This window comes from Ranitomeya imitator, chromosome 2, assembly GCF_032444005.1.
Source record: "Ranitomeya imitator isolate aRanImi1 chromosome 2, aRanImi1.pri, whole genome shotgun sequence".
NCBI lineage: Eukaryota > Metazoa > Chordata > Amphibia > Anura > Dendrobatidae > Ranitomeya > Ranitomeya imitator.
Window position 1 is genome coordinate 512439711 of NC_091283.1, and position 25624 is coordinate 512465334.

At 43.2% G+C, this 25624-nt stretch overlaps 1 protein-coding gene across 8 annotated transcripts in view; it reads left to right on the forward strand.

The window, feature by feature from the left end:
- Positions 1–25624, forward strand: part of SRCIN1 (SRC kinase signaling inhibitor 1) — a 588753-nt gene that overhangs the window by 198565 nt on the left and 364564 nt on the right. The window contains exon 1 of one of the 8 annotated variants that reach the window (XM_069751698.1): positions 3307–4237. The exons of the other annotated variants lie outside the window; for them this stretch is intronic. The gene's annotated coding sequence lies outside the window, so the exon portion shown is untranslated. Of the gene's footprint in view, positions 1–3306; positions 4238–25624 lie in introns of those variants that run through there. 8 annotated transcript variants of the gene reach the window in all.

The following is a 25624-nucleotide window of genomic DNA, read 5'->3' on the forward strand; positions in this document are numbered from 1 at the left end:
TTGTTGGAAACTACGCTGCATTAGGCCTACAAATTGGGTATGGGGTGTAGAGAGATGGTGTGTTCCACTCCAAGGTGTTTTCCAGGTTGCCTTTCCTGAGCTTCGATCTTCCGGCTCTCGTTTAGTAGTTCTTGGAAACTACACTGCATTAGGCCTACAAATTGGGTATGGGGTGTAGAGAGATGGTGTGTTCCACTCCAAGGTGTTCCCCAGGTTTCCTCGCCAATGCTTCGATCTTCATGCTCTCGTTTAGTAGTTGTTGGAAACTACACTGCATTAGGCCTACAAATTGGGTATGGGGTGTAGAGAGATGGTGTGTTCCACTCCAAGGTGTTCTCCAGGTTGCCTTTCCTGAGCTTCGATCTTCCGGCTCTCGTTTAGTAGTTCTTGGAAACTACACTGCATTAGGCCTACAAATTGGGTATGGGGTGTAGAGAGATGGTGTGTTCCACTCCAAGGTGTTCTCCAGGTTGCCTTTCCTGAACTTCTATCTTCAGGCTCTCATTAAATTGTGGTTAAACGGAACAACTGCATTTGGCGTACTAGTTGGTTTGGGGCCTACTATCGGTGTCTGCCACTCCTTGCTGTTCTCCTGGTTTCCTGTCCTGAAATTCCGTTTTCAGGCGCTCGTTAAGTAGTTGTTAATGTTAGACTGCATTTTGCCTACTAGTTGGGTTGGGGCCTACTATCGGTGTCTGCCACTCCTTGCTGTTCTCCTCCACTGAACAAAGCTGTGCCGCCTGTTTACTACGGTTGCCAATTTTGAACTGCATTTCGACTACTTACTGATTTGGGCCTACTCTCTGTGTCAGCCTCTCATTCCAGTTGTCCTCCACTGCAATGCCCCCTGGTTATTCCTGTGTTACCAATTTTGAACTGCATTTAGCCAACTTTATTCTTTGGGCCTATATCTGTGTTTCCTCCTCATCCTGCCCATTGCCCAGCCAGTGATAGATGAGTCTGCTGGTACATTGACCCATAACGCAACATTCCCCGTGCACGCTACACAACAACATTGTGACCCTGCTGAAAGTCAGGTTGCTCTTCCCGCATACCATACCACCTTACACGGGGACAAAGAGGAAGGTGCAGATGAAAGTGCAGGTTCCTTCATCAGGTGGGGGGGAGGAATACTAGTTGGCGACGTCACTGGCACAGGGCCTCTCATAGTACGCAAAAGTGTTGCTGCCGGTGGGAGGCGCCCCCGCCGTGCAAACACACCGCTGTACTTTGAGGGGCCCTGTGCCAGTGCCAATGCCAACGAGTGGGCCCCCCCTGCTTGCTCAGGTTCACAGCACTTGCAAAGTTGAAATACTTACCTCTCCCTGCTCCACTGCCGTGACGTGGTCCAGATTTCCTGGGCCCACTAATTACTTGAACCAGCCCTACCCACCACAACTTTAGCCAAATGACCCCCAATTTCAAATGCCTTCCAATTATTATAAGGTAAATTACGCTTGACAAGCTTCATTAAGAAGAATGGATGGTTTTGACATTAAAATGGGCACTCTAGGTGTTTTCCTGGCCCCCACTCACTGCCGACTATGCTGCCCCATTGACTTGCATTGGGTTTCGTGTTTCGGTCGATCCCGACTTTACGTCATAATCGGCCGATTTCACTCGACCCGACTTTTGAGATAGTCGGGTTTCGCGAAACCCGGCTCGACTCTAAAAAGGTCAAGGTCGCTCAACTCTAATTGCTACATCTTCATCTCTTATGGTAAAGCCACTGGTTCTTATGAAATATTTACTACTGGAGATTGTAGTCTTTCATTAGGCTTCATCTTGTTTGGCTGAACTTCTCTGCACAAAGCTCTGTTAGGGCTCATTCAGACGTCAGATTTTCTCGTACGAGTGCTATCCATTTTTTTCATACTTATGATAGTCTATGGGCTATTTTCACATATCCAATTTTTTCCTTGGACTTAGTGGTCCTCACAATAGCACTGTCAGATATTGATCCGATTTTTGTATCAAAATCACCAATGCAAGTCTCTTGGTCAGTGAAAATACCGGACAGCACTCTGATGTCATCCAATTTTCATGGACTGTTTGATAGGAGAACATAGGAAAAGGTTGAGAAATCTCTTTTTTTCAATCCAAGAAAATCTGACGAAGCTCTGATGGTGAAAACTGACACATAGACCAAAAACTGATGACACTCTGATCGAAAACACTAAGGAAACTTGGACCGTTTTGCTTGTATGAGAAAAATCACTGATGTCTGAATGATCCCTCATTATAGAGAAGACAAAATTTGCCTTGACCTCCACAACTGAGATTTATCTAACTAAAGAGTTGACTGAAGGTATCTCTAGGCATTTCTAGGCCCCAAAGGACCTTTTTTTGGCTTCACATCTTCCCTATCACCCTATACAGATCTTTTGTTCACTTAGAATATCAAACTCAATCCCATATTTTACTGTGCAGAGGCATGCATAATCTGTCTCTCCACTGCAATCAATGATCTGTACGTTGATGAATTATGTTGATGTATGTTGTATATACAGCTCTGGCAAAAATTAAGAGACCACCACATCAACACCCTGTCATGGGCAGTCCAATCTCCAGACCTGAACCCCATTGAAAACCTCTGGAATGTAATCAAGAGGATGAAGGATAGTCACAAGCCATCAAACAAAGAAGAACTGCTTACATTTTATGCGCCAGAAGCAGAGTGAAAGACTGGTGGAAAGCTGCCAAGACGCATGAAAACTGTGATTAAAAATCATGGCTATTCCACAAAATATTGATTTCTGAACTCTCCCTGAGTTAAAACATTAGTATTGTTGTTTCTAAATGATTATGAACTTGTTTTCTTTGCATTATTTGAGGTCTGAAAGCACTGGGGTTTTTTTGTTGTAATTTTGACCACTTCTCCTTTTCAGAAAAAAAATACAAATCAGACAAACTGAACATTTTGCAGTGGTCTCTTAATTTTTGCCAGAGCTGTACATGGAGAACAGGTCATGCAGCGTTTGTCACCAATTTGCACCTTGGCTACAGTACATAGAACCAATGCTCTTGTGACACAATGTTGGCTGAAAATCCCCAAAATCACGGGAAATGCAGACACAAAAATGAATGTATATGGCTAGCTGTAGGTTGCGACGAGCAAGTATTCTGTACCGTGAGACGTGATGTCAGTACAGAATGAAATACGCTTTGTAGCAGCCTACAGCCGACACGTTGTCCTGGTTGACAATTTTGCTACTGCTGTTTTTTTTTTTGTTTGTTTTTTTAAATTTGCGGCTAGCAAAAACATATGTTCTTGATGTACATATCCAACATTTGCTATCTGTGTACTCTGGTATGAAATGTGCATAATTCGCAATATGTTTCTAACAGCCTGATATTACACCACATAACGGTGCATGGGTTAATACCGTATGCCGCACACCTCTCATGCATTTGCTGTATTACAGTCAGTGTTCTCAGGATGCCATGAACTGTGTTGAATTGCACACACTATATTGCAGCCCCCATAGAGATGGGGGAGGTAGGGATGCTACAGTGCAGTGTAGAAGAGGTACTCGCTGCATCTGTGATTCCTCCATTCTCCTGAGGCAATGTGTGTGCGCGCCTGGACTCGGCTCAGCTCCTGATGAACAGCAGCAGACTGGATTCTGGCTTTGCTGCTTCTGCTCTGTATTTTTTCACACTCTGTCGCTGGGAGCTTTCCCGTCTCGTTCATTCTTGGCTCGGTTTTCGCAATGACTTATTATTACAATATTATATGTCTTTTTCATTGGCTTTCATCAATTTTTCACGCTCTGCTTACTGTCGCCTCGTTCATGGTCCATCAGGGGTCTGGGTCGACTCTTGAAGATTTACGGAGCTGCAGCAATAAACTGTGTTGATGGTTCGGCTACATGATTACTCTATCAGTTTTTTGGATGGTATTTCAAGGATCCGTGGATGTCTGTCTAAACCGTTGTTGCCTTCTCGTGCATGCTCCCTCTTTTCTTGGTTTCCGCCAGGTGATCAGATGATCACAAGGTCCTTTCAGGTTACAGCTTGAATTTCCTTCCTAGAAGAAGACAGGACATTTAGGAGAACCGCTATTCGCATGGTCAACAAGGGTCGAAACCACTAAAAATTCTAATTAATCGTTACTCTCTGACTGGGAGCAGTTGGCTGCAGGAACAATGTGCTAGAGAAAAACGGGCGATAAGAACAGGATGATCTATTCAGATAATCGACCTTTCCATCCCGTGTCACCAACCTTCTGCCTCAGGTAAGAATCGGACGGTTCATGTGGCTGGTGAGGTATTGGCTTGCAGCAAGTGATTCCTCAGCATCTCCCCTTCAGCTGGACTTTATCCATTATGTAAAACCTTCCTGCATTCTGTGCTGGTACTCTGTGGACTGAATGCAGATGTGATTTCTGAAAGAAGTGCTGCTTTATATCTCTGTGTTTTGGATTATAAAATGTTGCCAGGAGCAATGTTTTACAATTGGGGTGTTTCAGAGCCAAAAAAAACACATTAGTTGGGTGGATTATCACATAGCGACATTACTGCTTAGATTCATATAAAGGCATGGGTGTCTTCACTTAAGGGTATCTAGACTGGGCAGATTTACTCACCTTGTGTAATAAGTTAGATAGGTTGTCAAACCAAAAATGCCCCACAATGATCACAGTCATGCTAGATGATACAGAACCTGTGGTGCATCTTGAACATATTCACCTTTCTTTACACCACTTCTGCGTTTGCTTAGTTTATGCTAAAGTTTTGTGATCAAATATTTTTAAGTCATGCCCCTTTCCCACCAAGCTACTCCCCTTTTCCGCTAGACCCCACACTCTTGTTTACCGCATCAGTTTTTTTTTTAACCAATTGAGCCAGAATTTTAGCGCATTTAGCTTAGCTAATTTTCGCGCCCCCGCTTAGTACAGGAAAATAATAGAAACTCAAATATTAGTGAAAAATTATTAACACAGTAAAGTGCTGCAGAATATGTCAGCTATGCAAAAATAAAATTATTATTATTGTTAAAAACAATAGAGGGTGAAATGATCAGTGCCCAGTACTACAGGGTCTTGCTCTTAAAGGACCCAAACCTTCATTGTGAAGACTAATATTACTCTCATATGTTTGTGATTATATATTCAGGGTCCCAGAAATGGGAAAATGTCAGAACAGATAGTGATCATGGTAGCAGGGATAATTCGGAATATGATGGTGGAGCCCTACAGCTCTGTGTTCCTTAATTGGCTGCTTACAATAGAATATATATATACATATATACAGGAATGGTCCTTTCAAATCATTTAAACACCAGGGGCATAGCTATAGGGGGTGCAGAACTGGCATTCCCCTGCTGGCCCTGTTGCCTGAGGGGGCCCAAAGGCCCCTCTTCCACGTGAGAAGACACCACATGGTAGGTAGAGACCTGCTACAGTAGTTCTCGTTACTACGCCTCTGTTAAACACTGTTGGTCACTTTTACGGTCATCCATTACCGGTCTGGATCTTTTTCTGTTGTGTCAGTCAATAACTGAGAAGTCGGATGTTCGATCAGTTGTGACTGCGGAGCACTATATGCATTGCATTGTGTCATCCTCAGTCCCTTTAAATGGAAATCATTATAAAAATTTCACGTAATGTTAGAAAGGACCCACATTTCCTGCACATTGATCTCTGCAGTGTGGGGCTTCCATTGTACGGTCTGCCGGCAATTCTGCAGATATATTGAATCATTTTCATTGTGATGTTCACTCAGAGATGATGTAATGCCACATTATGGCGCTCTTTGTCATTATGTGCAGCATAAGATATGAAACATAGTTCAAGCAGAATCTGACACTAATCACCCAGACGTCTCCTTAAAACGTTGTCTGCTTAGGACGTCTGTGTATGTCATATTGGACCCCACTCAGGGATGCCCCCTATGAGGCCGACAAAGGCAAGTCATTTGCATCTCTCTCTGGCATAATTCACACAACCATTTCAATGGTGGCGGTATAATCCAACATCAGTCCTCGTTAGCTAATTGTCAAAGGTGCAATCAGTTAATTACGAGGGGTGTACTATGAGCCACCCTTCATTGCTTATTGATACACAGTGATGTTTGAATATTAAAATAAAAATTCCCATTTCTTGCCAATGGCTATCAATAACATGCTAAGACATAAACAGTGCCCTGGGAAATCCGATAATTATAGTTGGATAATTGGAATAGTTGGATCTAACGACTTTCATTTGATTATCGATTGAGTCCAATTTGAGGATGAGATTCTTGCACAAATTATTTGTGAATCCACCCTATTAACAGCAGCAGAAGTGAAAAGATTAAGTCCTATTATTAATGTCTTTTGTTGCTCTTCACCCTTGTTTGAAAAAAAAGTGCTGGGAAGCTCCTTCGTGCTGATGACAGATGGTGATTGACACTGATCTCTTCCCGTGCACAAATGATGTTCATCAGAGCTCAGACCTCATTAAACAGTTCATACAATTCATCCAAGCGTTACCAGTCATAGGTTAACTGATGTGTCTGCTGCTCGCCCTCTGCTGGCTGCTCACAATGGCGCAGCCTTCTCCGCAGTGACATTGGCACGACAGTATTAAAATAAGTGCCACTTTCATATGCAACTCAATGCATTTTTAATATGCCAGATCTTTTATATGCTCTGTCAACAGATGCTCACTGGCGTATTCTTCACAATATACCCTGTCATCTTGTCTTAATATTTTCTTCTCTCCCTTTGAGCTATTTGCCGTTTTTTTTTATGTGTCTGACATTTTGCTTCTTTTTTTTTTGTTCTACCATTTTGTGCTGAGTATTATTGTCTAGCCTTCATTTATTTAGGTTGGATTTATGGTCATATGTTTTGGGTGTGTTACGGGAAGACGTTGGTGCTTTGATCACACCATGGTATACAAACATCTATGTGAATCAAACACATAGACACATGGACACATTTTTTGTCCAGCTCTTCCCCTTATTGCCCACCTACTCTGACATATTAGTTCACTCTTTCATTAATATAGTCTTAATTAGAGCAAAATACACCCTATATACTTAAAGGCAAGGGTGTACATATAGTGGCTGCAGGGATTGCAGTCGCATCCAGACCCTGGAGCCTATGGAGCCCAAAAGTCTTTTTGGCCCATGTTAGAAGACCAATACTGTTACAGACCCATGATAGGTAGGGGCGCTGTTGGAGATTTTGCATTGGGGCCCACAGGCATGACTTTACACAACTGAATAGAGAAAAGTATTTTCTATATAGAGTTACCTATAGACTATACTTTCAAACTTTCTCAGTAAGTCCATGAGATACCTGGAAAAATTGGGAGACCTCCTGCATTCCTAGGCAGCTTAGAAATGACAAGGCAGCACTAGTAGAACATCAGCTCACCAATAGAGATGGGAGAGCCCAAACAGCAAAAGTCCGGTGTCCATATTGAACATCTACAGTTCGGGCACGGACGCCGAAAATCCTTGTTACCGTTCTGGTTCAGCTTCCCCCCTTCCCCAAACAACAGATGTTTCTCGCTCTGTCATGTGCATGACAGCGCGGCAAACACCCCTTCTGATCAGTGGCAAAATCATCACCGCTAGCTAGACAGCCACGATTCCCACGCTGTCAAACGAGGGTGAGCCCACAGCTATGATTGGAGGTATAAAGTTTACCTCCGGTCACTGGTGTCGGCTGATGGGATTACTGCTCCCATTAGCCGACGCCTGCTTTCGCTAATAACAGTGAGAGCAGGAGCTGCTGATGGGAGTAGTTATCAGCCAGCGTTGGCACTGTAAATAACATTTTTTTTTTTTAAATAACAATGTGGATTCTCCTGTATTTTTGATAACAAGACAGGCAAAATTGACAGTTGGGGGCTGCAACCCTCAGTTTTCAGCTTCAGGGAGACTGGTTATCAATAACAGAGGAATCTCCACTCCAAATGTTTTAAAGTGGCATGGGGTCCCCCCCATTTTTGACAACCAGCCAAGCTAAAACAGACAGCTGGCAGCTATGGATATTGCCCCCCCACCCCAACCTCAAAATAGAAGCCTACAGCCACCCAGAAAAAGCACATCTATTAGATGCGCCAATTCTGGCACTTTGCTCAACTCTTCCCACTTGCCCTGTAACCGTGGCAACTGGGGTTCAAATTTGTGAGGTTGATGTCACCTTTGTATTGTCAGGTGACATCAAGCCCATGGCTAAGTAATGGAGAGACGTCTGTAATGACCAGAGGTCTGAATAAGATCCAGTGAGTCACAAACCAAGACAGAGACTGAAATAACAAAACACTCCCTTTAATGGAATAGAAGTTGAAGAGAAATTCAATATTGTATGAAAACAGCCTGAGGTTCCCATATTATTTACAATCATTCAGCTAGGGCTGAAATCAATATGTCAATCCCAAAGTTCCCGCTTTGTGAGTATTACTATGAAGGTTTTTTTTTTAGAAGAAATTTAACTAACAAAAGGACAAACAAAGTACTAAGAAAACAGGTGTAAATTGGCTGAGATGGTATTATGAGACCCCCTGGGATGACGCACTGAGTATAAATTGATCAAAACCCATAATACAATACCTATAGATATAACAGGAGCTCGTAGACACTTAACCTGGGGATTCCCTGGTATCTATTATAATGGTACCGTTAACCTGAGGGGAGTCTCTACTCAGGCATATAACTTGCATTGGCTGCAGCCAGTCCCAAGATCTTCTGCGCCAAAAACAGCTACAGAAAAACAAAGCTACTTGTCAGCCTATGCCAAGCCCACAAGCCGGGGACTTACAGTTCTGTAGCCTCAGGATACGGTACAGGATAGCACTTCAAAGGGGCTTGTCCGGGTCCATCTCAATATGGATGGTACAGGATACAATCTCTCCTCCAGCTGTCACTCACAACTTCCGTGAAAGCAACCCACCTGCGTCTGCACAGGATCAATGTCAATGTTGCTTTTCAGCTCAGCACAGCAGGGATTCATTCACAGGGCTCCAAAGTCACACAGCTCTCAGGCTATGTGCACACGTTCAGGTTCTTTTTCACGTTTTTTCATGGTAGAAATGCTATAAAAACTCATTAAAAATGCATACATTATGCATCCTATCATTTAGAATGCATTCTGCATGTTTTGTGCACATGATGCGTTTTTTTCCGCGAAAAAAAACGCATCGCGGTAAAAAAAGCAGCATGTTCATTAATTTTGCGGATTTTCTGCGTTTTCCCCGCTATTCTATGCATTTGGGAAAAAACGCACCAAAAACGCATGCAGATTTCTGGCAGAAATGTCCGTTTTTTGTCAGGAAAATTTCTGCAAGAAATTCTGACGTGTGCACATACCCTCAAAGTTAACTCCATCACAAACACACTGGAAGCAAACAGTTCTTACAGAGTCCAGACTCCTCCATCATATCAGCTGCCTCACAGTGAGTCTCACATGGCAGTCTCTGCTTCTCAGAGCATCACCTCACAGAGTCCTATACAGCAGACACTAGACCCCCACCCCTCTGCACACACACTTTGCAGGGCTTTTTCTTTCAGCTCAGATGTGCAGCAGCAAGGTCCAAATGCTCTCCTGATATTATCACAGTTCATCCTCTTACACGTCTATAAGACGCCTATCCATTACTAATCCTATAGTTGTATGGTAAAAAAATACACACAGTCAGAATAAAGTCTTTTATTTGAAACAATTCAAAACACACTTTTCCTTTTTTTAATTACAAATAACAAACACAGTTATGCTCACCTACCGCCTAATTCAACTGAATCCCTTGTCTCCTGTAATAAAACACAAATAAAAAAACATCCCTCACCTGTCCGTGTTTCTGTTCCATGCCGTAATCCATGCCTGGAAATAAACAGTTTTCAACCTGGACAGTGCCAAGATGCGACCGCTCAGGCTGAGAACCACTGGGTTGCTGCGAGCTGCTATTTTTAGGCTGGGGGAGTCAATATCCATAGCCCCTTACCAGCCTGAGAATAACAGCCCCCAGCTGTTTGCTTTAGCAAGGCTGGTTGTAAAAAATGAAGTGGACCCCATGCCGCTTTTTAAAATAATTTATTTAATTTAAAAAAACAGCGTGGGGACCGCTCTATTCTTGATAACCAGCCTTGCTAACTCTGACAGCTGAGGGTTGCAGCCCCCAGCTGTGAGTTTTGCCTGACTGGTTATCAAAAATACAAGGTAACCCATGCTGTTTTTTTAAATTAAATAAATAATTTTAAAAAGCAGCATGGGGTCCCCCTCCATTTTTTTTTTTAAATTATTTGCTTATAGTGCAGGCGCCAGCTGATGAATACTCCCATCAGCAGCTCCTACTGTCACTGTTATTAGCGGCAGCAGTTGTCGGCTGATGAGAGCAGTAGTCCCATCAGCTGACACCAGTGACCAAAGGTAAACTTTATAAGATCACAGCTGCACGCTCACTGTCTGATTAGCGGTGATGATTTTACTGACGATCAGATGTGGTGTTTGCTGCACTGTCATGCACATGACAGAGTGACAAACAATGGATGTTCGAGCCTCCCATTTAAGTGAATAGGGTCCTGGTTCGGGTCCGGGTATTATTGTGGTTCCCGAACCTGAACTTTTTATAACTGTTTAGCCAAACCCACCGGACCCGAACATTCAGATGTCCTCCCATGTCTACTAACCATCTACTTACAGCACTTGCCGGTGATGCATCCTGATGTCTCCTGGTGTCTCTCTGCAGCTCCAATGCGCTGCAGCCATTGATGTCCAAACTTTTCAGGAAGGAGACAGTGTACAGGACATCTATGCTGCATCTTTTCACCTACAGTACAGACCAAAAGTTTGGACACACCTTCTCATTTAAAGATTTTTCTGTATTTTCCGCAGTGCAGTTTACCTGCGGATTTACAAAAACAGGTGCGGAAAAATCCGCAGACATCCCACCTACGTGTGCACATACCCTAAGGAGCACTATCTGCATCACTCATACCGGCAAGATATTTGGTAGACACTTTGGGTGACTGAGGCACTATGGGCAGAACTCTAACTTTCAGGAGATGCAGTTAATGTTATTAATGTCCTTCGTGTGTGGCACTGTCATATTGAGGTGGCACCATGTGTGACATTATTTTCAGGAGGAATGGTATGTGGTACTATATGAAGGGTGACATGGTGGGAAGTGAGATTGCATTAGAGGCAGCAAAATGTATAGAAGTATTGTATCCAGACAGAGGCGTAGCTAGAGCTTTTGCCGCCCGGGGCTGTTCCCGAGTTTGGCACCCCCCCCCCCCCCGGCTCAATACACACAAAGGTTACCAAAAATGGTTTTCCTGTTTTGTAGAACTTAAACTGGGCCTAATGGTGTCACCCCCACATGCCACACCTGTGACTTAATACCACCACACCATGACCAGGCCACATAGTGACCGAATAATACTACATACAAGGGACAAATACCACAACACCATTTCCAGACCATATATTACCACCACATAGTGACTGAATACTACAATACTGACCAGTAATAAAAAAAAAACCACAATACTATCACCATAAGTGCCAGTATTCACAGGAGATCTGTACTTAGTATGCAGTGTCTGTGTAGAGGTAATACAGAGATCACTGGTGACATTATACACAGGACCTCTATATAGTATACAGTGTATAGTGTCAGTGTATAGGTAACACTGACTCACCAGTGACGTCTCTAGGTGAAGTCCTTCATCTTTCATCCAGCACAGACCGCCATCATTCCTTCCAGCCAGGACTCGTTTCTGCAGGAAATAACACAGTTATCTCGAGCTCCGCTTGCAGAACACAATACTTAATTTTTCACAACTTCTACATTACACCACATGAAGAAAAAAAGGTGATATAGTGTCACTCTGCACAGTAACAGGACCGCCCCCCCATTTAAAACAGTATACTCAAAAAAATAAAATAAATACATCACTGCAGTAATAATATCCCTTAATTATCCCCTATGGTAACACTATTCCCCACCCTGGCCCCGTTTATCTCATTCCTGGCTTCAGCCATATGTTCTCGCATCCTGCCCTCATGAGTATCCATTCTACCCCATATGATCTCCACATCCTGCCCCATATGTCTCCATCGTATCCATCCTGCCCCATGATCCAATCCTGCCCCATGATCCAATCCTGCCCCGTGTCTCCAATCATGCCCCGTATCTACATTCTGCCCATGCCTCAAGTTCTGCCCCCAGTGTGTCCAGCATATTACCCCCATGTTGTCCAGCAATCTGCCCCAGTGTGTCCAGCATATTACCCCCATGTTGTCCAGCAATCTGCCCCAGTGTGTCCAGCATATTACCCCCAGTGTGTCCAGCAATCTGCCCCAGTATGTCCAGCACTGCCCCTAGTGTGTCCAGCAATCTGCCCCAGTGTCCAGCCTTTCCCCAGTGTGTCCAGCAGTCTGCCCCAGTGTGTCCAGCATATTATCCCCAGTGTCCAGCATTGCCCCAGTGTGTCCAGCATATTACCCCCAGTGTGTCCAGCATATTACCCCCAGTGTGTCCAGCATTGCCCAGTGTGTCCAGAAGTCTGCCCCAGGGTCTCCAGCATTGCCTCAATGTGGCCAGAAATCTGCCCCAGGGTCTCCAGTATTGCCCCAGTGTGTCCAGCAATCTGCCCCATGGTCTCCTGTATTGCCCCAGTGTGTCCAGCATTCTGCCCCATGGTCTCCAGTATTGCCCCGGTGTGTCCAGCAATCTGCCCCATGGTCTCCTGTATTGCCCCAGTGTGTCCAGCATTCTGCCCCATGGTCTCCAGTATTGCCCCAGTGTGTCCAGCATTGCCCCCAGACAGTCAGACATAAAGAAAAAAAAAAAAAAGTAAAATCCTCACCTCTCACGTTCCTAGCGCAGGTCCGGTGCGGTGCAGCCAGTCAGCGTCTCTCCGGTTCTGCGACGCTCAGGACAGAGAGGCAGAGCGGCGCGCACAGTAGTGACGTCATCGCGCCCTCTGCTCTGAGACGTCGCAGAGTCAGAGGACGCTGAAGCCGCAGGAACCAGGAGAGGTGAGTATTAGAGCGGGGGGCGGGGTCCGGGGGTGGGGGGAGCTGGCCCTGGTCGTGGCGGCGGACGGCGCCGCCCAAAGATTTAAAGGGGCGTCTTTTTTTTTTTTTTTCTTCTTCTCCTGCAGCGCCGGCTGCCCCCCGCATTGTGCCGCCCGGGGTGGACCGCCCCCCCCGCACCTCCGTTCCTACGCCACTGTATCCAGAGGTCTATTTTGGGTGCACAGAACGCGTATGTGGCAATATTATAATCAAGAGCACGGTGTGTGGCATTACAATACAGTATCTTTAGGGCACAGTGGGTGGTAGGTATATAGAATGAGTATATGCAGCAAAAGTGAGATACCAGAAACATCTGGGCAGAAAACTCTGCAGAGATAAGATATGTTTAGGAGAGATAATAATGGTGGTCTGGGCCACATAGAGAACTAATGCTTAAGGGTACCGTCACACTAAGCGACGCTGCAGCGATACCGACAACGATGTCGATCGCTGCAGCGTCGCTGTTTGGTCGCTGGAGAGCTGTCACACAGACAGCTCTCCAGCGACTAACGATCCCGAAGTCCCCTGGTAACCAGGGTAAACATCGGGTTACTAAGCGCAGGGCCGCTTATGGAAACAGGAACACATGGGCTACTTGCACAGTGAACAAGTCTGTATGATCATGTTCTCTTGTGTCTACAAGACTGGGGAGTTCCACCACTCCTCTTGGGCTATCTGCACAAAAGCTGTTCTACCCTGTATGCACACATGGATTTTTCCTCTCTGAACCCTGTTCACACAGGTTATATACAGATGATCAGGTTTTTAAATACATCAGATAGGGATTGCATACATTAGTTAGGACTGCTCTGATAAGGGTATACCGTGAAGATTGGTAGAGCAGCTTAGTATACATTTTTTGCAAAAAACGTATCAACCAAATACCCTGTTTTTTACATCTTTTACTAGCACTTGCGGATTACTGCAACATTTTTTCAAACTGAGTGTTTTTGGTTTTACTATTCTCTTTTGTGTCTTCATACTTATATTCCGTGTCTGTCCTCCGGCGCTCTGCTTTCCTCTGCGCTGTCAGCACCGGTCAGCCGGAAAGCAGAGAGGTGACGTCACCGCTGTGCTTTCCGGCTGGCCGGCGCTCACAGCCAGTGCAGAGAAGCACAGCGCCGGGGGCAGACACGGAAGGTAAGTATGTAGTGTTTGTTTTTTTTACTTTTACGCTGGTAACCAGGGTGAACATCGGGTTACTAAGCGCGGCCCTGCGCTTAGTAACCCGATATTTACCCTGGTTACCAGTGAAGACATCGCTGGATCGGCGTCACACACGCCGATCCAGCGATGTCAGCAGGGAGTCCAGCGACGAAATAAAGTTCTGGACTTTCCTCAGCGACCAACGATCTCCCAGCAGGGGCCTGATCGTTGGTCGCTGTCACACATAACGATTTCCTTAACGATATCGTTGCTACGTCACACACCAATGTCCTTTGAAAAGCTGGAAATTCAGCAGCCGCATACAGCAAAATCACAGCAAGACCCAACAGGATAGAATAGGTAGAGTACATACAGTATATACACACACATAATAGATAGCTATATAGAGGTCAATCACTTATACAATTACTACAGTGTGTGTGCAGCTTACTGTACATGTATTTAATTATTAAAAAATTATCTTTCTGGAAAAAAATGGCGTGGGCTCCCGCATAATTTTCTTAACCAGCAGAGGGAAAGCCGACTGCTGGGGACAGATGTTTATAGCCAGGGCTGTGACTAGGAATTTCAGGGCCCCATACTGGCAAAATTTTCGGGCCACCCTTGAGACTCCACCAAGACTCCACCCCAGCTTCACCTCCACCCCTCGAACTGTCCATAGTCCCACCGCTTTCTCTTGGAAAAACTCCACTTCTCACCAATCACACATTAACAGTTGCCATCACCAGATCACAAACATAGCCAGCAGCTTTTGCTCTGGCTAAAAGAATTTTTAATCTGCAACCACGACAAGGTAGACTCTTTTGGCCGTTCCCTACACTACTCTAACCTTGTAAACATTTGTTAAAATATGCAATGCCATTTAGGTATATTTTAATTTATTTTTCAAATTTTAAAATGACCAATAATATCACATACAAGGGACAAATACCACCGCACCATGGCCAAACACTACATTACTACCACATAGTGACCTATAATACCACATACAAGTAACAAATACAGCCACACCATGGCCAGACAGCATATTACCACCACATAGTGCCCGAATACTACAATATTGATCATTAATAAAAAAACACAATAGTAATATCACCATAAATGCCATTATACACCGGAGATCTGTACTTAGTATGCAGTGTCCGTGTACAGGTAATGCAGTGATCACCAGGGACATTATACACAGGACCTCTGTATACAGTATCCGTGTACGTGTAATACAGTGATCAACAGTAACATTATACACACGAGCGCTGAATATATTGTACAGGTTATACAGTGATCAATGACATTATACACAGCAGCTCTGTATATAGTGTCAGTGTAAAGGTAATACAGTAATCACAGGTGACATTGTACACAGGACCTCGGTATATAGTGTACAGTATATAGTGTCAGTGTACAGGTAACACACTGGCTCACCAGTGATGTCTCTAGGTGAAGTCCTTCATCTTCGCTTTTCATCTTTATCCAGCACAGACCTAAATCACTTCTTCCAGCCAGGGCTCCTCTCAGCAGGAAATAGCAGTTATCTAGAGCAATGCCTGCAGATCACATTACTTAATTTTTCCCAAATTCTACACTACACCAGATGAAGAAAAAAAGGCGACATAGTGTCACTCTACACAGTAACAGGACCATCCCCCCATTTAAAAAAGTATCCTCAAAAAATAAAATAAATACATCACTGCAGTAATAATATCCCTTAGCCTTTATGGTAATAATATCCCCCATCCTGGCCCCCGTGTGTCTCATTCCTGGCTCTTTCCATATGTTCTCCAATCCTGCCCTTATGAGTATCCATTCTACCCCCCATGTGATGTCCCATCCTGCCCTATATGATCTCTCCATCCAGCCCCATTTGTCTCCATCCTGTCCCATTTGTCTCCATCCTGCCCCATGTCTCCATCCTGCCCCATGATCCTGCACCATGTGTCTCCATCTTGCCCCATGATCCCACCCCATCTGTCTCCATCCTGCCCCATCTGTCTCCATACTGACCCATGATCCTGCCCCATCTGTCTCCATCCTGCCTCATGGTGCAGGATCATGGGGCAGGATGCAGACAGATGGGGCAGGATGGAGACACATGGTCCATGTGTCGCCATTCTGCCATCAAAACATATTGTGGCTAGCCGCTTTCAATTAAAAAAACTTTCTCATTACCTGGCCACGTTCCAGTGGCAATGTTCCCTCCAGGCATTTAAAGTGCAAACTCACCGGTGAATGATGATGACGTCATACGCCGGCAACGTGCACGCTGATGTCAGCTGCCAGCTTTTGTATTGTCAGTTGACATCAAGCGCAGAGTTTCAAAATGGAGAAGCATCTATAAGACACCCCCATTATTAGCCCCATAATCATATTGTATAAAAACACACACACCCAGAATATAGTCCTTTATTTGAAAGAAGGACACAGGCTCCTTTAATCAATATTAATTAAACCATACTTACAGCATTGCCTATTACTGTGATGCCATTGTCCCCTGCAAGAGAATTAAAATAGCAAACAACAATATTCATCACCTCTCCACTGAGAAGATGATAATCCATTTGTCACACGATGGGTCTAGCTCTGCTGCATCTAGATGGCAGGCTGCATAGTTGCTTGATACTATAAGGCAAGTGGGAAGAGTTGGGCAAAGTGCCAGAATTTGGGCATCTAATAGATGTGCCTTTTCTGGGTGGCTGTGGGCTGTTTTTAGGCTGGGGGGGGGGGGTCAATATCTATGGCCCTTTACCAGCCTGAGAATACCAGCCCCCAGCTGTCTGCTTTAGTAAGGCTGGTTGTAAAAAAAGGGGGGGGACCCCACACCATTTTTTTTAAATTATTTATTTAATTTAAAAAAAACAGTGTGGGGACCCCTCTATTCTTGATAACCTGCCTTGCTAACACTGACAGCTGATGGTTGCAGTCCCTAGCTGTGAGTTTTGCCTGGATACTTGTCACAAATACTGCAAAAATGCAACGTGTGAAAACAGCCTTAGATTTCTGGTGTAGGGAATGCCACTGCTCATCATGAATTAGAGCTGGGAGAAACTGGCATGAAAACACAAAAAGTCACAAAATGTTTGCACAACTCCGCATTGCACAAAGATTTTGCAACTTTTCAAATAAATTGATGCCAGAATTCTGGCAAAATTGTGTGGATGAACAACGGCCATAGAGTTTCATTGAGCCATACACACATCAGTTTTAAAACAGGTCTGTGAATTTGGTCAGACAACTCTGAGCAGGTCCTATCAGTTTAGTGGATCAGACTCGGTCAATAAAAGTCTATGAGGATTAGAGTTATATCCGAGTTTCATGCGTTTTTAACTGACACATTGTTAAGAGTCAATTGATAAAATCTCAGACAGAAAAAAATTGATGCAACTAGGATACAAGTAGGACGCAACAAAGGTGCATTTACATATTCATGTGAAATGTTCGAGTGGTGTCCGTTTTATTAACAGTCAGCACTCAGGCCCACAGACCCACTCACACATCCGAGAAATGACGGATCCGAAAACGAGATATGCGAAACTCGGAATATGTCCTATTTTGATCTGATGTTGAGGATCAGAATAGGACATTTATTTTGATTTATTTTTATTTATTATGCTTTGTTTATATAGCGCTATCTTATTCCGCAGCACTTTACATACTTTATCGTTCTCAGTGAGCCTGTGTGCTGTCCGAGAAAAAAATGTAGGCTGCCCACGGACATTTACACGGATGTGTGAACGTAACCTTATCATGTATCATATCTATAGATTACATTTGGAGTTAGGGAACACTCCATTAATCAGTTTTCTGTTTCCGAAATTTCTGTGACCATGACTGGTTGGAGTGAGAAAGATGATAGTGCTAAGGGTACTAAAGGGGTACTAATTCAAGATGTATTAGGGAGATGAGAAAGGGGAAATTAAATCCGTAACCTTGGGAAAATACTTCATTTTTAATTATTACACTTCACAATCTGGAATAAATCTCATCTCATGTATAAATCTTTGTCTACAAAACATCCCTCCCATATTTTGTGACACCATGAAAATGACCGTAGACATCACACTTTAGCTCTTGTACATTCTCATGTATACAGCACAGTTGGAAAATGGTATATAACAATATTGGTGGGTACATAATATTTCAAGTTTGTGCTCTACTAACAGCATAAAGCATTTAAAGCTTAGCACCATCAGTATTCTTATCTCAACTGTCAAATCCAGTCATCCTTAATATTCGAGCTTGCGAGTGTGGTAAGTGGAGAGAACTGCGTCTCATTCCCTCTGAAACTCTCCACAGCATCACTGCACATTGTCATTTCATGAAATTTGGCTGGTGCATTAAAACATTTATTTTTAAAATGTATAACTTAGCATTTACGACAGCGAAATTGTTCTAGGAAATGTCCTTAAAGAGAACCTGACAGCTCATACATGCTGCCCTTTCCCATGGCCATGTGTATCAGGTACATGAAAATGCAGAGAGAAAAAAGAGCAAAAATTGTCCTAGATAAAAAGATATCAAAATTTATTCAAAACATATTTTTAATTACAAAAAAATGTAGTACAAACACATTAAAGGACAAAGTAGATAGTTGAGTTACACAGGTGTAAGGCAAAGGGTCCACAGTAAGTATAGTGGATGGGATGACCAAAAAATAGCAGTACATACCCTAAAGTGACAGTGCATATGAAGTTGTTGCTCCCATTTAGAAAAAACTATTGTTGCAAAGCATGTGTGAAAAGATCAACATTTAGAAAGGTATGTATCACTAGCTTAATAATCAGGTGTATACCGCTTTAAGGGAGCTAAAACTACAAACATGAAGCTAAATTAACCTCTTACCCATAGTCTCCACCTGGTACCAAATGCTGTCAGCCCCAATACATGCTGTATGAACTGAGCCAGGTATGTTTGACTCTGAAGTGCTGCAGTGTATCAGAAAAAATATAGTTTTATAGCCATACACACATCATCTTATGGGGAGTGATCTGTCACTCCACATCAGCTAGTAGAGAGAATACACCAGGGGCCCCATAACTGACTAGTCTACAGCACAGCTTAGTCCCCAATTGAAATAAAAGTATGTTTTTCTCTGAAACACCACAACAATTTTGGTTCTCGAGTCCTCAGACAGTTCTCTTCTCCTCTTTCTGTTCTTGAGCTTAGTGTTGCACACACAGACACACAATGCAAAGATTGGGTCAACTTCTCCCCTTTTTATCTGATTTCAGGTATGATTTTCATATTGGCCTCATCTGTTACTTGCCCCAGGCAAGGTTAATCGAGCATCATTATGCTTGAAGCAAAGTTGTTTACCCACAATTTTGGAAAGATGTCAACAATTTTGTAAAGACCTTTTGGGGGGTTTTAGTAACATAGTAACATAGTAACATAGTAACATAGTTAGTAAGGCCGAAAAAAGACATTTGTCCATCCAGTTCAGCCTATATTCCATCATAATAAATCCCCAGATCTACGTCCTTCTACAGAACCTAATTGTATGATACAATATTGTTCTGCTCCAGGAAGACATCCAGGCCTCTCTTGAACCCCTCGACTGAGTTCGCCATCACCACCTCCTCAGGCAAGCAATTCCAGATTCTCACTGCCCTAACAGTAAAGAATCCTCTTCTATGTTGGTGGAAAAACCTTCTCTCCTCCAGACGCAAAGAATGCCCCCTTGTGCCCGTCACCTTCCTTGGTATAAACAGATCCTCAGCGAGATATTTGTATTGTCCCCTTATATACTTATACATGGTTATTAGATCGCCCCTCAGTCGTCTTTTTTCTAGACTAAATAATCCTAATTTCGCTAATCTACCTGGGTATTGTAGTTCTCCCATCCCCTTTATTAATTTTGTTGCCCTCCTTTGTACTCTCTCTAGTTCCATTATATCCTTCCTGAGCACCGGTGCCCAAAACTGGACACAGTACTCCATGTGCTGTCTAACTAGGGATTTGTACAGAGGCAGTATAATGCTCTCATCATGTGTATCCAGACCTCTTTTAATGCACCCCATGATCCTGTTTGCCTTGGAAGCTGCTGCCTGGCACTGGCTGCTCCAGGTAAGTTTATCATTAACTAGGATCCCCAAGTCCTTCTCCCTGTCAGATTTACCCAGTGGTTTCCCATTCAGTGTGTAATGGTGACATTGATTCCTTCTTCCCATGTGTATAACCTTACATTTATCATTGTTAAACCTCATCTGCCACCTTTCAGCCCAAGTTTCCAACTTATCCAGATCCATCTGTAGCAGAATACTATCTTCTCTTGTATTAACTGCTTTACATAGTTTTGTATCATCAAAATATCGATATTTTACTGTGTAAAACTTCTACCAGATCATTAATGAATATGTTGAAGAGAACAGGTCCCAATACTGACCCCTGCGGTACCCCACTGGTCACAGCGACCCAGTTAGAGACTATACCATTTATAACCACCCTCTGCTTTCTATCACTAAGCCAGTTACTAACCCATTTACACACAATTTCCCCCAGACCAAGCATTCTCATTTTGTGTACCAACCTCTTGTGCGGCACGGTATCAAACGCTTTGGAAAAATCGAGATATACCACGTCCAATGACTCACCGTGGTCCAGCCTATAGCTTACCTCTTCATAAAAACTGATTAGATTGGTTTGACAGGAGCGATTTCTCATAAACCCATGCTGATATGGAGTTAAACAGTTATTCTCATTGAGATAATCCAGAATAACATCCCTCAGAAACCCTTCAAATATTTTACCAACAATAGAGGTTAGACTTACTGGCCTATAATTTCCAGGTTCACTTTTAGAGCCCTTTTTGAATATTGGCACCACATTTGCTATGCGCCAATCCTGCGGAACAGACCCCGTCGCTATAGAGTCCCTAAAAATAAGAAATAATGGTTTATCTATTACATTACTTAGTTCTCTTAGTACTCGTGGGTGTATGCCATCCGGACCCGGAGATTTATCTATTTTAATCTTATTTAGCCGGTTTCGCACCTCTTCTTGGGTTAGATTAGTGACCCTTAATATAGGGTTTTCATTGTTTCTTGGGATTTCACCTAGCATTTCATTTTCCACCGTGAATACCGTGGAGAAGAAGGTGTTTAATATGTTAGCTTTTTCCTCGTCATCTACAACCATTCTTTCCTCACTATTTTTTAAGGGGCCTACATTTTCAGTTTTTATTCTTTTACTATTGATATAGTTGAAGAACAGTTTGGGATTAGTTTTACTCTCCTTAGCAATGTGCTTCTCTGTTTCCTTTTTGGCAGCTTTAATTAGTTTTTTAGATAAAGTATTTTTCTCCCTATAGTTTTTTAGAGCTTCAATGGTGCCATCCTGCTTTAGTAGTGCAAATGCTTTCTTTTTACTGTTAATTGCCTGTCTTACTTCTTTGTTTAGCCACATTGGGTTTTTCCTATTTCTAGTCCTTTTATTCCCACAAGGTATAAACCGCTTACACTGCCTATTTAGGATGTTCTTAAACATTTCCCATTTATTATCTGTATTCTTATTTCTGAGGATATTGTCCCAGTCTACCAGATTAAGGGCATCTCTAAGCTGGTCAAACTTTGCCTTCCTAAAGTTCAGTGTTTTTGTGACTCCCTGACAAGTCCCCCTAGTGAAAGACAGGTGAAACTGTACAATATTGTGGTAGCTATTTCCTAGATGCCCGACCACCTGCAGATTTGTTATTCTGTTATTCTGTTTTATGTGAAGTTATGTCCAATTTTTCTCATTTTTTTGTGTTGTTCCAATACACAAAAGAAATTAAACGTGTATAACAAAACATATGTAATTGCAAACATTTTCTGGGAGAAATACTTAATTTTCTGGAACAATTTCAAGGGTACCAACACTTTCAGCCATGACTGTATATGTATGGCTGCACTTAGGGGGTGTGCAGCTCTATACTGGAGAAGCTTCCTGCGCTGTGTGAACCTTGATATTTTATCTGAAAGAGGCCAACCCAGCATTATACTTTACACTGTAATGAACAAATCTGTAATAATAATAATTTTTATTTATATAGCACCAACAAATTCCGCAGCACTTTACAATTAAGCGGGGAGAAAAGTCTTGGAGATGGAGGTGCGAGGTTCAGATTACGGGGGATGTTAGTCTTAGGTCATTTGTAGAACGGAGGGCACGTGTAGGGCGATAGACGGAGATGAGAGAGGAGATATAAGGCGGTGCAGAACTGTGGAGAGCTTTGTGGGTAAGAGAGATGAGTTTATACTGGACCCTGTAGCGAATGGGTAGCCAGTGTAATGACTGGCACAAGATGGAGGCATCAGTGAAGCGGCTGGACAGAAATATGACCCTGGCCGCCGCATTTAAGATGGATTGGAGAGGAGAAAGTTTGGAAAGAAGGAGACTGATCAGAAGAGAGTTGCAGTAGTCCAGACGAGAATGAATAAGAGCGACAGTAAGAGTCTTAGCAGTTTCAAAGGTGAGAAAAGGTCGGATTCTGGAGATGTTTTTAAGATGCAGGTGACAGGAGCGAGTGAGTGATCGGATATAGGGAGTAAAGGAAAGTTCGGTGTCGAATATCACCCCAAGACAGCGGGCATGCTGCTTGGGAGTCATGGTTGAACCCTCCAGGGTAATTTCGATGTTGGGTAGAGTGAGGTTAGTAGAAGGGAGAAACACAAGTAGTTCAGTTTTGGAGAGATTTAGTTTCAGATAGAGGGAGGACATGATGTTAGAGACAGCAGACAGACAATCTTTGGTATTTTGAATTAGGGTAGGGGTGATGTCGGGGGAAGAAGTGTATAATTGGGTGTCGTCAGCATAGAGATGGTACTGGAACCCAAATCTGCTGATTGTTTGTCCAATAGGGGCAGTGTATAGAGAGAAGAGGAGGGGGCCCAGGACTGAGCCCTGCGGAACCCCGATAGTAAGGGGACGAGGAGAGGAAGAGGAGCCGGCAAAAGATACAGTGAAGGAGCGGTCAGAGAGGTAGGAGGAGAACCAGGAGAGGGCTGTGTCCTTGAGGCCTATGGAGCGGAGCATGGTGAGAAGGAGCTGGTGATCCACAGTATCAAATGCGGCAGAGAGATCCAGGAGAATCAGCAGGGAGCAATGACCTTTGGATTTAGCTGTTATTAGATCATTAGAGACTTTAGTGAGGGCAGTTTCAGTGCAGTGTAAAGAGCGGAAACCAGATTGTAAGGGGTCAAGAAGAGAGTTATCCGAGAGATAGCGGATTAGACGGGAGTGGACCAAGCATTCCAGGAGTTTAGAGATGAAGGAAAGGTTAGAGACAGGTCTGTAGTTAGCCGTGCAGTTCTGGTCCAGGGATGGCTTTTTAAGTAAAGGGGTAATGATGGCATGTTTAAATGAGGGAAAGATGCCTGAGGAAAGAGAGAGGTTAAATATTTTAGTCAGGTGAGTGGTGACCACTGGTGAAAGAGACTGCAGGAGAGGTGAAGGAATGGGGTCACTATTGCAGGTTGTAGGCCGAGCAGAAGTGAGGAGCTTGGAAACTTCTTCTTCTGAAACAGGCTCAAAGATGTCTAGTGAGCTTGAGGTGCGGCAGGGAAGGGGATCCAGGCACTGAGGAGATTGGGCTGAGATATCCTGATGGATGTGGTTGATTTTTTCTAGGAAATAAGTGGCCAGATCCTCACCACTCCTCACCACTCACCAAATCTGTACACTTTCTCTGACTGCATCATTCTAATATGTACGGAGGAGAGAAGCTCCAATGAAACAAGATCGTCATTTTTTCTTTTACCTACCATGAGATGGATTTCTTTTTGTCCAATAGCTTCCTAAATGCAGAGTTAAACAACTTTTCATTTTAAAACATTAAAAATGTTCTACTATTTTGCTGCCTCAGAGTGTTTTTATATCCTTAATCTAGCCGAGTGCTTTTGCAAAAATGTTACAAATCCATCAGAGCTCCTGCTCCTGGTTCTGATGGCTCTCTCTGCCCTCCATTTCATTTTATTATTAGCGATAGAAAAATGGGAGTGGGGATTGTAGACAGATTTCAACCATGTAAAGAGAGGAGAAAGAATCTCAGGGAGGGCAGAGAAAATAGACTGCAGAAAAGGAGGAAAGCATAAGAAGGAATAAGTGCAGGGTAAAAGCTGTGCTAATATATGAGCTAAAGAAGAAATGTTGTTGGTACAAAATGTCAGTATGTCCTTTATCTTGTTCAGTGCATTTGCAAAAATTGTACAAATCCAATACAATTCCTGACACCTCTCACTCTCTGCTCCCACTTCTCTCTTCTCTCATTGTTATGAAATAGGAGCATGGGTTTGGAGGTTGTATGCAGGTTTCCACAGCATGGAAGAAAATACCTGGATGGAATGGAATGGAAATCTCCAGGATAAAAATCTGTGTTGATTAGAGTTGCTACAAATCGATTCACACGACCCATTCCATTGGTTATGACAGTGGTCGATGGCTGCTACACGGAAGAGGGATTACTGCTTCTTATCTGCTGATGTCCATAGCTCTTCTTTGATTAGCTAGCCAGGTGCCAAATAATTGTTGTGGTATGACGCACATGTGACGTTGCACCAGGCCAGTTAGTCAAAAATGGATGTCAATAAGGTTAGAGGCGGTACTCCCTCTCCTGTGGTGCGGCCACAGACCACTGTCATGGCTGTAGAAATGGAACATGCAAATAAATTCACACTTAGAGCTGATGAATGAGCTAACGAAGCTTGTGGCTACCTGGTTGGAGAGGTATTTGTGGAGAGGCATTCCCAAAAGAGAGAAAAATTTAATTTAATGTTTAATGTATTTGTCTATATTTGCCCCGTATTCACATGTAAAGCGCCATGGAATAAATGGCGCTATAAAAATGTATAATAATAATAATTTGGATCACGGCGCAAACTGTATAATAGGGATTTGAAAAATAAATGAAAGAATGAAAATTGTAGCCTGATACTTAATGCAATTTTATTAACCAAAGGTAACCACTAAAATAGGTAACCTTTATTTTTTATGACAGAAGTGTTAAAACCTTCAGGGGTAAGTTAACAGTGGCTCAGGCTGCCGTCACACTAGCAGTATTTGGTCAGTATTTTACATCAGTATTTGTACGCCAAAACCAGGAGTGGAACAAATAGAGGAAAAGTATAATAGAAACATATGCACCACTTCTGCATTTATCACCCACTCCTGGTTTTGGCTTGCAAATACTGATGTAAAATACTGACCAAATACTGCTAGTGTGACGGCAGCCTCAGTGGTTAGCACTGTTGCTTTGCAGGGTTATAGTCCTGGGTTTAAATCTCACCAATGACAACATCTTCAAGACGTTTGCATGCTCTCCCAGCGTTGGCCTGGGTTTTCTCCAAGTGCTTCGGTTTCCTCCCACAAAGACATACTGATACAGAATTTAAGTTGTGAGCCCCAATTGGGAAAGTGATGACAATATCTCTAAATGGTTAACAAAAAGAAGGAAACACACAAGCGCTAATAT